This window comes from Nicotiana tabacum, chromosome 23 (genome assembly GCF_000715075.1).
Source record: "Nicotiana tabacum cultivar K326 chromosome 23, ASM71507v2, whole genome shotgun sequence".
Lineage (NCBI taxonomy): Eukaryota > Viridiplantae > Streptophyta > Magnoliopsida > Solanales > Solanaceae > Nicotiana > Nicotiana tabacum.
The window spans coordinates 130,972,242-130,986,652 of NC_134102.1; the positions used below are offsets into that span (position 1 = coordinate 130,972,242).

Genomic DNA, 14,411 nt, shown 5'->3' on the forward strand with positions numbered 1-14,411 from the left:
AACAATGATACGGTGCTTGCAATAGAAAATAGAAGCAACAATTTGCAGCGGAACACCACAAGTAATAACACGGTAGAGTAAGCTGGACACAGTTTAAATCCGATGAAAAAAATAAATAAGGAAAGACATGTAGAAACTTGATAAGAATAACCGCTTTCGCACCAGGTTTATTCAATAATTCCCACGAAGTACCAAACCTCAAAACTCATACAATTCACGGGTCCCAATTCATGAACCCTAATCACTTGGCATCTTGTGCCCACATTACAAATGATAACTACACGGACGACTCACATGCCTATAGAACCAATCTCACATATAAGACAAGTAGACGGAGTACGTACAAATGATCGGTAGTATCAGTGTTCATCTTCTTAAACCGATAGGGTGATAAAGTACGAATATGCTTGTGTAAGTGTTCTATCACAGTCCGGACCAACGAATAAGAGTAGAGAAAAAATTAAACGGCACATAAGGAACGATCCCCACAATTTGCAAAAGGTAGAACTCACACAAGTTTGGCACGCCACTACACAAATATCAACAATAACAATGACCCCAGGCCATAGCAAGTCATCACAAATCAATCCCTGGCATAGCCCACCTTGTCTCGCCACGTGCGCAATAATAAAGTAAATGCCCGCCTTGTCTCGCCGCACGCACATAATAATATTCTCACCTTGTCTCGCCACATGCGCAAACCCACATATATATAGCCAGTCTTGTCACGCCGCACGTGCATATATCAATAGTAACAACCGCATGGCTGAAACCTCGTGCAAACACCCGAATAAAATATCCCAACAATATCACGTGCCAAAAAACACAATATTTTATCTAAACAATGTCAATACCATAACCGCGCATAGCCCTCGGCTCAATAGACTGAGTACAACAGCAACAACAACAACAACAACAATAGCACGAGAATACGACAAGTAAATCAAATCAAGAACTTTGGATCACAAAGAAGCGGTAGAACGGGTTCACAAAGAATAAACACAATAGGGAATACTAGCCTCAATAAGAATGTCTCAACAAGGGAGAAATAATATGTAACAAATTATTCTAAATAAGGATGAGGCAACCACGACAAAGGATAACTAAACTTCATTTAGGGTTGAGCAATTACGAAGAGATGCAACAAATTCAATGAAGGATAAGCAATTAGGAAATGATATCACGGTAATCGAAGAGACAACAACTTCAGTTAAGGCACACAAGAGTCAAATAGGCAATAAGGGTTAAACATGAAGCAATTAATTCCGATTAAAACACGTAGAGGTGAAACTAGTAAATGGGGAACTTAACATAACAAAATAACTCCATATCTAATGAACATAAGAACCTAAGATCCCTAAAAGGTCAACTTTCCACAAATAAGTCCGAGCAAGTACTCGTCACCTCGCGTACAAGGACTTCACATGACACAATTAGCACCAAAGACTCAAATCATAAGGGGTAGTTCCCCCACGCAAGATACTTACCTCAAACCACGCTCAATCAATCAATTAGTAGGCCTTTTCCTTCAATTTCCAACTCCGAACGACTTGAAATCTAGCAAAAATAATTTCATATTATAATTATAACTATAGAAAATTAATTTAAATAATAAAATAATGATCTTAGCTAAGAATTGAAAAATCGTTCCAAAGAGTCGACTCGGGCCCGCATCTCGGAACCCGACCAAAATTACAAAAACCGAACATCCATTCGATATCGAGTTCAACCATACAAAAATTATCAATTTCCGACCTCAATTCGTCCTTCAAATCATCATTTTACATTTTGAAAGATTTTACAAATTTTTTCCAAATTTTCAACTTAATTCACTAATTAAATGCTCAAAATAGCAATGGATTCATGAAATATAACAAGATTCGGGTAGAGAATACTTACCCCAATGAGTTTCTTGAAAAACTCACGAAAAATCTCCCAAAACCGAGGTGTCGAACTCAAAATATGTTAAAAATATCAAACCCTCGACATATATGTGATTCTGCGCAACACTTTCGCATCTGCGAGCTCGCATTTGCGATGCCAGACCGCCAGGCAAAGGACTGCACCTGCGGAACTTCACGTCGCATTTGCGACTGTGTAGAAGCACAAAGGAAGCCGCAGAAGCAAGGACCATCGCATGTGTGATCCTTTAGCCGCAGAAGCGGCATCGCGCCTGCGTGAAAATCTATAGAGAAGCGGCAAGACATGGCCATTGCCATTGTCACAAAAGCGACCAGAATACCGCAAAAGCAGTCGTGCACCTGCGGTCAAAATGTCGCAAGTGCGATTACACCAGGTTCTACTCAGAACCAGCTTCACTTAACATGCTCTAAACGGTCTGAATCTCGCCCGAAACTCACCCGAGCCACTTGGAACCCCATCCAAATATACCAAACAGTTCCAAAACATAACATGGACTTACTCGAGGCCTCGAATCATATCAAACAACGTCGAAACTACGAATCGCACCACGAATCGAACTCATAAATTTCCAAGTCTTCTAACTCTCAAACTCGTGCCGAAAAATACCAAATCAATCCAGAATAATGTCAAATTTTGCATGCAAGTCCCAAATGACATAACAGAGCTAATCTAACTCTCGGAATCGAAATCCGATCCCGATATCATAAAGGTCAATTCTCGGTCAAACCTCTCAACTTTCAAAAACTTCAACTTTCCAATTTTCGCCGAAATACTTCAAATTACCCTACGGACCTCCAAATCCAAATCCGGGCGCACGCCTAAGTCCAAAATCACCATACGAAACTATTGGAACCATAAAAATTCTATTCCGGAGTCGTCTACATAAAAGTCAAATTTCGATCAACTCTTACCACTTAAGCTTCTAAAACACGAATCCTTCTTCCACATCAATCCCGAATCATCTGAAATCCGAACTCAACTATACACGTACGTCATAACATATAATACGGAGCTGCTCGAAACCTTATGCTGCCGAACGGGACTTTAATTCTCAAAATGACCGCCGGGCCGTTACAACTACATATGGGATTACTTTTTAAAATTATCTTTTAGAAGGAAATGAAAAACGAGAAAAAAAGAAATGAAATACAGTAAAAAAGAATTACATCTGCTAGCTAAATATACAAAAATTATATATAGTATACTAGTATAGTATATAATATATATATATATATATATATATATATATATATATATATATATATATATATATATATATATATATATATATATATATAAAAGAAAAAAAAACAACAAAAAAAAGAACATTATGAACTACGTCTGACTTTTCCCTAAATTAAAAGGGAGCTTTCCCTTATACGTATCCAAATAAAATCTACGAGTGTCGAAGAATATTTTGATGAAGACTTTCACCTTCACATAAACTGGTAGGATGTCATATTATTCCAATATTTTTTTTCTTTATTGTGTTTTCTTTATCTTTACAATGTTTACGTAAAAGAGTATGAGAATCTCCATTAAGGTAGGATTATGTCATATTTATTCCTACAATATTATTGCACATGAAAAGAAAGCTCCAACCACATGGCTGAAAGTATAAACTAAAGTAATAAGTATAATACTTATACTGATCTGACTTTGGCTGAAAATAGTGTATTGATGTCTTGAGATGCATATTCACATACAAATCAACGAGAGCTATATAGGTTACCAACGGATTCAGGATTTGAAATTTATGAATTTTTATTGCGGTCTGAATAGTTAATATATGAAGTATACAATAGTATATGAATTTAAATATTTATAATTATTTAGTGAACTTCTTAATACATATAAAACCTGTACGTAACTCGTAGTAGTAAATGCAACTATTTCCTCCTTTGCATAGGCAACTTTTATATGGACAAAATTATAATGGATAAATTATATTTATTTCTTTCATAATCATATCATAGTCTAGTTAGTATTAAAGATTGGGGTAAAGAAATTGGTAAGAGCATTTTGTGGTACCACATTTTTGGCTGGAATCTATCCCTTACTTGATTGGGTAAATGACATCAAGTAACAACACACAAGAGAAATTGACATTTTTTTAGTCTTATATTATACTAGGTTTGACAAAGACAGTCCCAAATAATTGACATTGTATAGCTAAATAATAAAAAATAGATTTTCTAATTTATTCTCTCTCGTTGTTAGCTGCCCCCTCCTCCCTCTTGTTCGTTGCACCCCCTTTTCCCTTATTTGCTGCTTGCCCAACGATTCCTTTTTATTTCGAAAAAATGACACTATATAGTCGCTGTAAAAATAATAATCGAAAAAATATATAAAACTTATATATTTTTTGTATATATATACATTCTGTATGTTATATACAAAAAATATATAAATTTTATATTTTTTTCGGCTAACAGATATAAATAGTTTCTGGTGCGGGCTAAAACTGATAATACCCCTTTTATTTCTCTGCTAATCTCTCAATTAAAGATTCAATGTTCCCGTCTCCGGTCTTCCAAATGTCTTACGGAGTATTCAGTTTTTATTTGGACAAATATTCATCAGTTTAACTTTTCGTGACAAAATAATACCTCGGATAATATTTTAGAGTATTTTGCTACGTAAAAGTTTATCACTAATTCAGTGGTAGTTTTTTTTGTATAATAATCTGTTAATGTCTAGATTGTATTTTCAAAAAAAAATAAAATATTACTTAGTATTTGATTCAATTTCAAAACCTCGTGTTTGATATTTTTAGCACATATATTTGTGTTATACACTGAGATATACAAAGAAGAAAAATAAAAATTTGATATACATTTTAATGTACACAAAAAAGAAAAATAAAGTTGTGATATACATTTTGATATATGTTATTTGATGTGTTATACATTGTGATATATAAAATATAATACATTTGGATATGGAGACAATAATAAATTATAGACAACTATATTTTTAATTTATATTTTAGATATACAAAGAAGGAAATAAAGTTGTAATATACGTTTTGATATACACAAAGAAAGAAAATAGTTTAGTGATATACATTTGTTATAAATGTTATTGTTATCATATATAATTATTGACTACATGATACTAATATTTATAACTAGGATTTTTTATTGCTAATTATGGGAGTACGTTGTTACACCATGCCAAAACCCCTACTTGATTGGAGCCAAGTTTTGGACTTAAAATCAAGCCCATAACAGGCCTAACCAGATATGGGGCCTAACCAAATATAGACGCTAAGCCATACATAAACCTGATAGTAAGGCCCATAAATAGTCATAGTTACCAAATATGGTATCACGCATTTATAGAGATTTTTTTGTTTTGAAGAATTAAATTAAATAACCTCCCACTCAACTAATTGAACTAAAAATAGTCGAAGGATGTATAAGATATATGTAATTCGTGACCTGTGAGCATGTGATTCTAGTAATCGCCATGTCTAAGTTTTAGGTGAAAATAGCATGGGCTAGCCAGTTTTTGGACTACTAATTGAAAATAGCCATCATTTGCAAAGTGATTGAAAAATAGCCACTATTTTATGTGAAGATAAAATCTGGACAAAAGTACCCTAGCTGAAATACAGAAAGTTTCAGTGCTGGATTGTGGAGCTCCTGCGTATAAACTTCTGACATATTATGTTGGAAGTCCAGCACATTATGAAAACTCCAGTACATTATGCTGGAATCTCATATGTAAAATATTTAAACTCCACCATATTATGCTGAATATTTTTCGGATTTTAAGTGTGTTTTTGTTAAGATTTTATCTTTACATGAAAAAGTGGCTAAATATCTATTACTTTTGAAACCGTGACTATTTTTCAATTATTTCTGATTTTTTTTCCAACTTTTCGACATTAGCAGATAAATATTGGAAAATATTGCAGTGTGTTGTTATAAAAGCGAAAGGATATGATATTATAATTTGGAAAAATGACATTGTATAGCTGCTCTCAAAATAATAGTCGATATATATATATATGTAAAAAATTTATATACTTTTTCGATTACCGAATGTAAATAATTTTTGGCGCAAGCTAAAAGTGAAAAAAAAAAAGAACAATTAATTTCTACTTTCTAGTTACATACGGTCCAATTTGAAACAAATCTCCTATTTATTTAGGGGTCACCAACCATAACCAGCCATTGATTTCAAGAATATGTCGTCTCTCCTAACTAGTGAAATTTTTGGGTTCTCAAAGAGTGGCCTAAATTGAAAATAAAAAGAAAGTAGTAATCATCACGTTTAAAAGCAATCAATATTAGTGGGGAAAGGTTTGTTTTGTCATTAATATTTGGCTGACCCTATTTGTTAGTGTTGGGAGACACTTTCTTTTTCTTCTTCTTCTGAACATTAAACTAACATTTAGACAGCCTGACCCCATTTCAATAAAAACATTTAGACAGATTGATATTATCACTTTACTTTTAAATAAGTATAGTTGCTATTTGTTCCCCAGAAATTTGTGAGAGACAGCTAGCCCCTTTTAACCATTTGTGCCGTAGTTTTCTGACTTCTGAAAGTTGTCTTCGTTGTACTTTATTTCTTTCGGTAAACAAAAAAATAAATGGAACAGATATTTTGTCAGATCTTAAATTTTTATTAAAAATTAAAATATGTTTAGTGTTATAACTAAAAGTGTATCAATTTGTTAAAGTAAATGGACTATTAGTGCTCCATGTGAAAGAATATGTATGACTTTGAGTCTAAAGCCAAAGATAATATATATTTTTTGACTTTTTCTCAGTGTTATGACTAAAAGTGCACCACTTTGTTAAAGTAAATGGACTATTAGTACTCCATATAAAAGAATATGTATGACTTTAAGTCTAAAACTAAAGATAATTTATGATTTTGGACTTTTGCTCTATTTATTCATGTAACTTATGTATTGCTTTGTCACCTTGTCATCATTTGTAAGGAATCATTAATCTCTTAAAGATGACGGCCAGAAAGTTCAATTTGCAGTACACTTATTATGTTTGCTATTAGCTCTGCTAAGCTAATGAAATTTAGAAAATAATAATTATAAGGTCCTTTTCAATATTATATGATCCGACAATAACAATAATAACAATAAAACTAGTATAATCACACAAGGAGTTTGGGGAAGATAGTGTGTACGCAGACCTTACTCTCACTTTGTGAAGGTAAAGATGTTATTTTCGGTAGATCTTCGGCTAAGTAAAAGTATAGTCAAAGGATTATCTAACAAGGTTTTTATTTACCTCTGCATTTTTAGTAGGCATTTGGACATGAATTCCAAATTTTTTTTTTCAATTTTGAAATTTCACTAAAATTTAAATTGAAGATGAAGTTGTGTTTGGTTATAATTTTTGCAACATATTTGAATATCTTTTTTTTCTACATATTTTACAACAAAATACTAGCAACCTTCCCATTTTCAAGTGAGATTGAAAAAATTATAAGATTTTAATAACCAAACATTGTTTTCAAAAGAAAAATTGAAAAAAGGAAAATTTTCTTTGTCCAAACAGGCTCTTAGTATAATAAGATCAATAGATGACAAGGATGACTTCAATAAACAATTTATAAGCCTAAAGAAAAGAATTAATCTCCTTTCTATATACCATTGTAGTAAGGCCATACTTGGGCCTCTAACCTCACCTGTTCAATAGTCCAAAATCAGTCATAATCTAAAAATTGCATTGGGCGTCCTATTTAGTCGCCCCTTTTTAACTTATACCCATTTTATTTTTTCGTTTGCATTTGTACCTATTTTTTTGTTAAAAGCATTTTAAAAAGATGATTTTGCCCTTTTTTAATAAAAGACTATTGACAAACTGCAAGACAAAAACTTAAGAATGTTTAGGCTGAAGTTTTAGTAAATAAACTAAGGACCCATTTGGCCATAGATTTTGCCAAAATAAACTTGGGTTTTATTTGACAAACACATGTTTGGCAATAGATTTTGCCTACATTTTGGCCAAATCCCAAAACCAGCTCAATAGCTTATTTTGGGCCAAAATATAACTATTATATTTTTTAAAAATTATCCCAAACTTTTATATTTTATAAAAGAGCCCACCATTTATTATTTTGTAACGATGTTGCTTCATCTTCTCGGTCATCTGAGAGTGTATCATGTAGTTCATTATAAAAATAATAATTTTGTATCAAATTTATTTATGTTCAGGACTATGGTTTGTGATAATATAATGAATGTTATTGATAATGGTACTCTTGGGTATGTGTGATAGTTTTTAGAACTTGTGGGTATAAGTCATTTTTCATGTTTTTCCAAATTAAACTTCACCCAAAACATATGTCCAAACACATTTTCATCTTCAAACCAAACTTCACCCAAATCAGATTTTTCAGAATAAATTTGAGAATTTATGGCCAAACGCTAGCTAAAAAATTTCAGCTTGTTTAGACCGAAGTTTCGGATAAAACTCAGGACAAAACTGTAGACTGCGTTACAAAACTTCAGCATGTTTTGGTATGAAGTTTTAGCAAATGAACTAAATAATTTCAGCATGCATTAGCAAAAACTCTTTAGAAAATTACATACCGCAAGACAAAAATTTAAGCATGTTTAGTCTGAAGTTTTAGCAAATAAACTAAAAAACTTCAGCATGTTTTGTCTGAAATTTTAGTAATTGAACTAAATGACTTCAGCATGTTTTGTCTGAAGTTTTAGCAAATGAACTAAATAACTTCAACATGCATTAGCAAAAACTCATTAGAAAATTACATACTACAAGACAAAAACTTAAGCATGTTTAGTCTGAAGTTTTAGCAAATGAACTAAATAACTTAAGCATATTTAGTCTGAAGTTTTAGCAAATGAACTAAATAACTTAAGCATGTTTAGTCTGAAATTTTAACAAATGAACTAAATAACTTAAGCATCACTACAGCATTTTAGGCCTACAACCACCCCAGAGAAGTGTGGCCTAAGATGCCAAGAAGTGCAGCATTTGGTCAAAGGTAATACTTTACGGCTTTAGGCAACGCCTTTTGGGGGGTGGCCTAAAGTACCGTAACCTTTGATTATTGGCCACGTTTTGTAGGTGTTGCCTTAGAAGACACGCTTTAAAAGTGTGGCTGATACGGTACAAAGGCCACGCTTATATTTTCTCATATAGCCACACTTTTATGACATATGGCTACACATTTGAAGCGTGATCTTTGTCACGTTATAGACTACGCTTTTAAAGTGTGGCTTCTAGAGCAACATTTATCATTAACAACGCCAGATTGACAATACCTATGGCCACGCTTGCTAAGCGTGGCAATTTTGTCTACACTATGAAGTAATGTTTTTAAATATTTATATTAGCCACAATTTTGTGGTTAAAAAATTATATTTGTTTACATTAAATTTTGTTCACATTTATTTAAAGTATATACATTATGATCTCAAGCATTAAATTAGATAATAAGTAACAGAATAAAAATAATTCAAATGCATATACTTGAAATAAACATCAACAAAGAAACATACTTTGTGTACTATCCATAGTAATAAAGCACCGTTGGTTCAAGAAGTTCACTAGCAAAGACCTCTACAAAACCAAATGTGAAAATATTTATTGTATCAATATAAAAAAAAAATAAACATCACAATTGTTCAAAAGGTATTCACCATTTACTTTAATGAATCAAATTGATTTGTAGCCACCATTTCCAATTGCATCACCCGTATTTTCCTACACATTCAAAATGAAATTAAAAATTAGCAAGAAACAAATATATAGTATGCACTGGTTATATCTTACTAAGAACTAATGAGATTTTATTTCACTACTATAGCATAACAATGTCAAACACAAAAAAGATATACAAGTGAAAGAGAAACAAAAATGTGAATTAACATACATTTTACCTATCTCCTTCTATAATCGCAACAATCACTTAATTTAACAAGGGAAAAGGGCCAAATATACCCCTCTACTTTCAAATATTGTCTATATTTTATCTTCGTTATACTATCCGATCAAATTTACCCCTACCATTATACTATTTGGTAAAATATAAATACCTTTTCAAGACTCGGGGCATGAGTTGAGCCAGAAGAATATGGTAGATTATGGCCTCTCATAGCTCGTGCACTACTTGCATCAACCGGTGAAGGAATATTAGATCCAACACACTCTTGAATTTCATGAAAATCCAGTCCAGGGTTGTTTTTCACCAATTGACTAAAAAAATATCGTATTTCTTCTCTCATCATTTCCTTCATTTCTTCCTTCAGAGAAGTTATTTCGTTGGCATGCTTTTGTTTAAGCTTGGTGATTTCTTCATCTTTTTTCAGAGTTTGTCGTCGCCGATCTACCATAGCATCTAACCCGACCAGGCTGCTCCTTTCCAAATACATCCCTAAATGCATCATCTGTTGTTTCTCCGGAACTTTGACGATTCTGAAGTTCAGACTGTCAAAGAAAAATATTATTGCCCATCACTTACAAGTCAAGATAGATCGACCACTAAAATAAGTTTTAACAAGTCAAGTTAGATTACAGACCTCAAAATTTAGCCAAGAATGTCAATAGAATTTTCAGCGACAAGGATCGTAGCCATTTTAATACGAAGTTTCAAACAAACAGAACTGATTTTTTTCTCCAAGTACCCACCTTATTCTGTTGCCAAACTTCTGCATATTATCATGTTTTCCTCTACAAACCGGTGGATAAATTTACACCTTGCGACAACCACAACTGAATTCACCACAGCATATTTGCAAAAACTTCCTTTATAGGCTCTAAAAATTATTTTATAATCTCAAACAAGCAAGCTTTACAATAAAGATGAAGCTTTCGAAATTTACACTGCTCTATTCATGAACAATAAAAAAAAGATCAATATTTTCCAAAAACAAATCCAGATATGACAGATTCAGGTATTGTTTTAGGCAGTGAAGTATTGGTTAATCGTGAAGCCACTGCCAAGAATGCAACTGATGCTCAACCTAGTTCTGGGTAAATTAATTGTGGTCAGGGACAGTCTAATTTGCAATTAGTATCAGCTGAGCAAGAGAGAAGATCTGGGGTTGATCAACCTGCTGCAACTCTAGGTGAATCAGCTAGAAAACTAGCAGGTGTTAAGGGTGAAACTGGTGCAAAAAGAACTGGAGGTGAGAACATTGTGCATGTTAATCCTAAGTTTTCTAGGATTACACATAATGTTGCAGGCCAAGCTGATGATGGTACAAGGGGAGTTGTTCCTACTGTTGCATCAGGTCGTGAAAATGATGTAGCAGGTATTGAGCAGAGGGGTCTTGAGGTGCAGCTAGTTGAGAAAACTAAGGGTGAAAAATCAGCTAATATTCCTAGTGCTACAAAAGGTGCTAGAGTTGCGTCAAGTTTTGGAGTTGCAGCTGCTACTGATGTGCACATATCTGTTGTGCATGAGAATGAGGCCACGCATGTATTAAAATCGGGTTCTCAAGCTGTGAATCAACTAAATGATCGAGAGTGGACAGAGGTAACTCGATCTCATCCATCACTTAACAAAAAGAAAAATCCAGGCCATGGAAATCAGATTATCGCAGTACTGGAATTAATTCACCAACAGTAAAAGATAGTAAGATGCAGCAACAAATATTGACTCGTCCTAGCAGTGGTAAACATGGGCAAAACAGTGAGTTTTTTGGTACAGAATTGAGAGCTCGACGAAATGACTCAAAGAAGAATTTGGTGGCTGAACTAATATGCAGTCAAGCTCACAGTTCTAATGCACCTACTCTGCAATTTTCTAGTCCTCACATTGAAAAAATCATCAAGGAAGCCCAGAATGCAATGGTGTTGATTGCCACTATGGTAAAGCAACCATTGGTTACTCTAAACACTTCCGTGTTTGAAGTACCATCGTAGTCAGTGGAGTCGTTTGGTGAATATGGAGGTGAATCTGGACAGTCGATGTTGTCCACTAGAAATAACAATGAAGTTGTATAACCAAATTTGAGAGAGATCGTTAGTAAGTCCAAAACATGGGTTGAACAAGTTGAGGAAGATGAAGAAGAGAATTGGGGGAATGAAGAAGATGTTTCTACTGATGCTGCTGATCAAGAGAGTGCAGATGATGAAGTGCTTTAAGTAGGATCACCAACACTGCCCAAAATTGGCAGCTCTTCGATTTTAAGCTCCAACAGGACGATCAACCAAACATTTATGCAAAGCAATGTTGTTTAAACAAAGGGGACCAGAACAGAAAAATGAGAGGTTGGGATACACTTTGTCCATGATGAGGTAAGCAAGGAGAAGGGGGAGGATTTAATTATAAACAAATTTTACACTGCTCTATTCATGAACAATAAGCTAAAGGTCAATATTTTCCAAAAGAAACTACAGCTATACGTATGAACTTCCTTCAGTTAAAGAAACACATTCAGTTAAAGAGATGAAATACAATAACAAGACTTAACTTGCAGCATGACTTACTATTGCAACTTGAGTATCCGTATGAATTTCCTTCCCTTTCTTTGTACGAGTTGTATTAAACATTTCAGACTTTGATGGTTCCTCGTTGTTCTCTTTGGTTGCGCGCTACAAATTACATCAAAGAAAATATAAAAAAACATCACTGTGTTCCGACAAAGTACAAAAATAAATGAAAGTCAGATTATAAAGTGTCGACTAAATTTATGATTGGAGCTAAAGGGTCCTTACCACTAGGATATCCCTCCCTTGTCATTCCAAAACTTATTCCTATAACATCTTTAAAAAGATAATTGACCTAATAGCATACCTGTTCAGACCAACAATTGGCTCATAACTTCTTCACTTCTTGTTTAGCCTAACTAACTAAGAAATAATGGGAATTCGCTAAACTTCCAGTATCAAAACCCCAGCATTGAGTGATCAAAAAAACTTTCAAATTCAAGTTATTACGACTCAGATAATGTACACTTCTATATCAATCAAAAAAAAAGAGAACAAAAGCTTATACACTTTCTCTGGGAGAGTTCCATGAAAGCAAATTGAGAATTATGAGTTGCTATTTCATAAAATCACCAAATTAGTAATCAAACTATAAGCTACTCTTTAATAACTTAGTAGCAATATTTGTTCCCAAGTCCCACCGAGCATGAGGAAAATATGATTCCCATGATCTTTCTTCAGTAGTAATTGTAACAACTTAAGCATTACAACATACACTCTATTTTAAGAAATTATTGATCTTTCCATCGATCTTTCTTGAAGAGCATCAACTATGATATAAATAAGCCCAGCATATATTCCAAACATATCCATTTACATATTCGGTCATGCCGCAATTTTCCAACTCATTCTAGTATTATAACTCAAACTAATTGGGTCAACTATACATATTCACCCGTTTCATTCAACACACACATTGCATTCAATATTGTGAGAATTCAACATAATTTGACAATTTTTATGCGGTGAAATTAACCTATACCTCAATTATTAACACACCACAAAAAATAAGATAAAATTTGACTAGTGATGAAGTTAATATAGAAGACAACTAACAAAAACAGAAAATCAAGACTCAATAACCAGTATAACTCCCAAAGAGTAACTACTTTCCACAGTAGGAAGAAGGAAATTTTGAGAGCAAAAGAAACCAACCTGCAGCTTTGAGGAAGAGGGTTTTGATAACTACTGAAACAGTTGTGCATAAACGATAATATAGCCCCTTATTTTCTTTTTTCATAATAAACACAGAACCATATACTTACAGAATCAACTGCTTCCAATTTCGTTCTAGTAGAACGAATAAAGGCACGAAGCTTTGAGTATAAAACAAAGAGTGTACCAAGATACCCAGATATTGTACACAATAGAAGATTAGTTTTTCATCCACATTAGTAAGAAACTAGAAAAATTGAATCTTAAAGTATAAGAACAAAACTAAAAATTGGAAAAAACCTAAAAGTTTTGAGCAAAAGAAATACTTACCAATAGAGAAAGGGATGGAGATTTGCTATGGGTGAGAGTAATCCGGAAGACAGTTGCAGCAATGAATGAAAAGGAATGAATTAGGTTAAGGGAGGCAGTGAAGGTGAAGCGGCAGATGAGAGAAAAGAATTGAGGAAAGTTTTCCCACTAGTATTATTTGGACGATGATTTCATTGTCTTGTATTGGGGGGAAATATTTCCATTAATTGTAATATTTGGAGCGAAATTTTGAGCAAAATTTTATATAAGATATTTTTAGACTACGCTTATAAAAAGTTACAATTAGTATAATAATATAACAACTCTTCAAAAACGTTGCATTATGATTAATAAGCGTTGTCACATAATTTGTGTATTGGCAACATTTAAAAAGTGTGGTCTTTATATTTTAAGAACACGCTTTTTAAGGGTGGCCTTAAAAATCGTGGCCGAAGACTCTAATCAAAGGCCACACTTATAAAGTGTATCTATAGATATCTTTGGAAACACTTTTCAAGCGTGGTCTATAATTAGTGTGGTTGTAGGCCTAAAATATTGTAGTGCATGTTTAGTCTGAAGTTT

At 33.3% G+C, this 14,411-nt stretch overlaps 1 long non-coding RNA gene across 1 annotated transcript; it reads right to left on the minus strand.

The window, feature by feature from the left end:
• Nucleotides 1–9,401: 9,401 nt before the first annotated feature.
• Nucleotides 9,402–14,049, minus strand: LOC107795576 (uncharacterized). The gene is made up of 4 exons (XR_001650147.2): nucleotides 13,851–14,049; nucleotides 12,366–12,470; nucleotides 9,968–10,358; nucleotides 9,402–9,635 (listed from the first exon to the last, which is right to left on the minus strand). It is a non-coding gene; the product is annotated as an uncharacterized LOC107795576 (long non-coding RNA).
• Nucleotides 14,050–14,411: the final 362 nt, after the last annotated feature.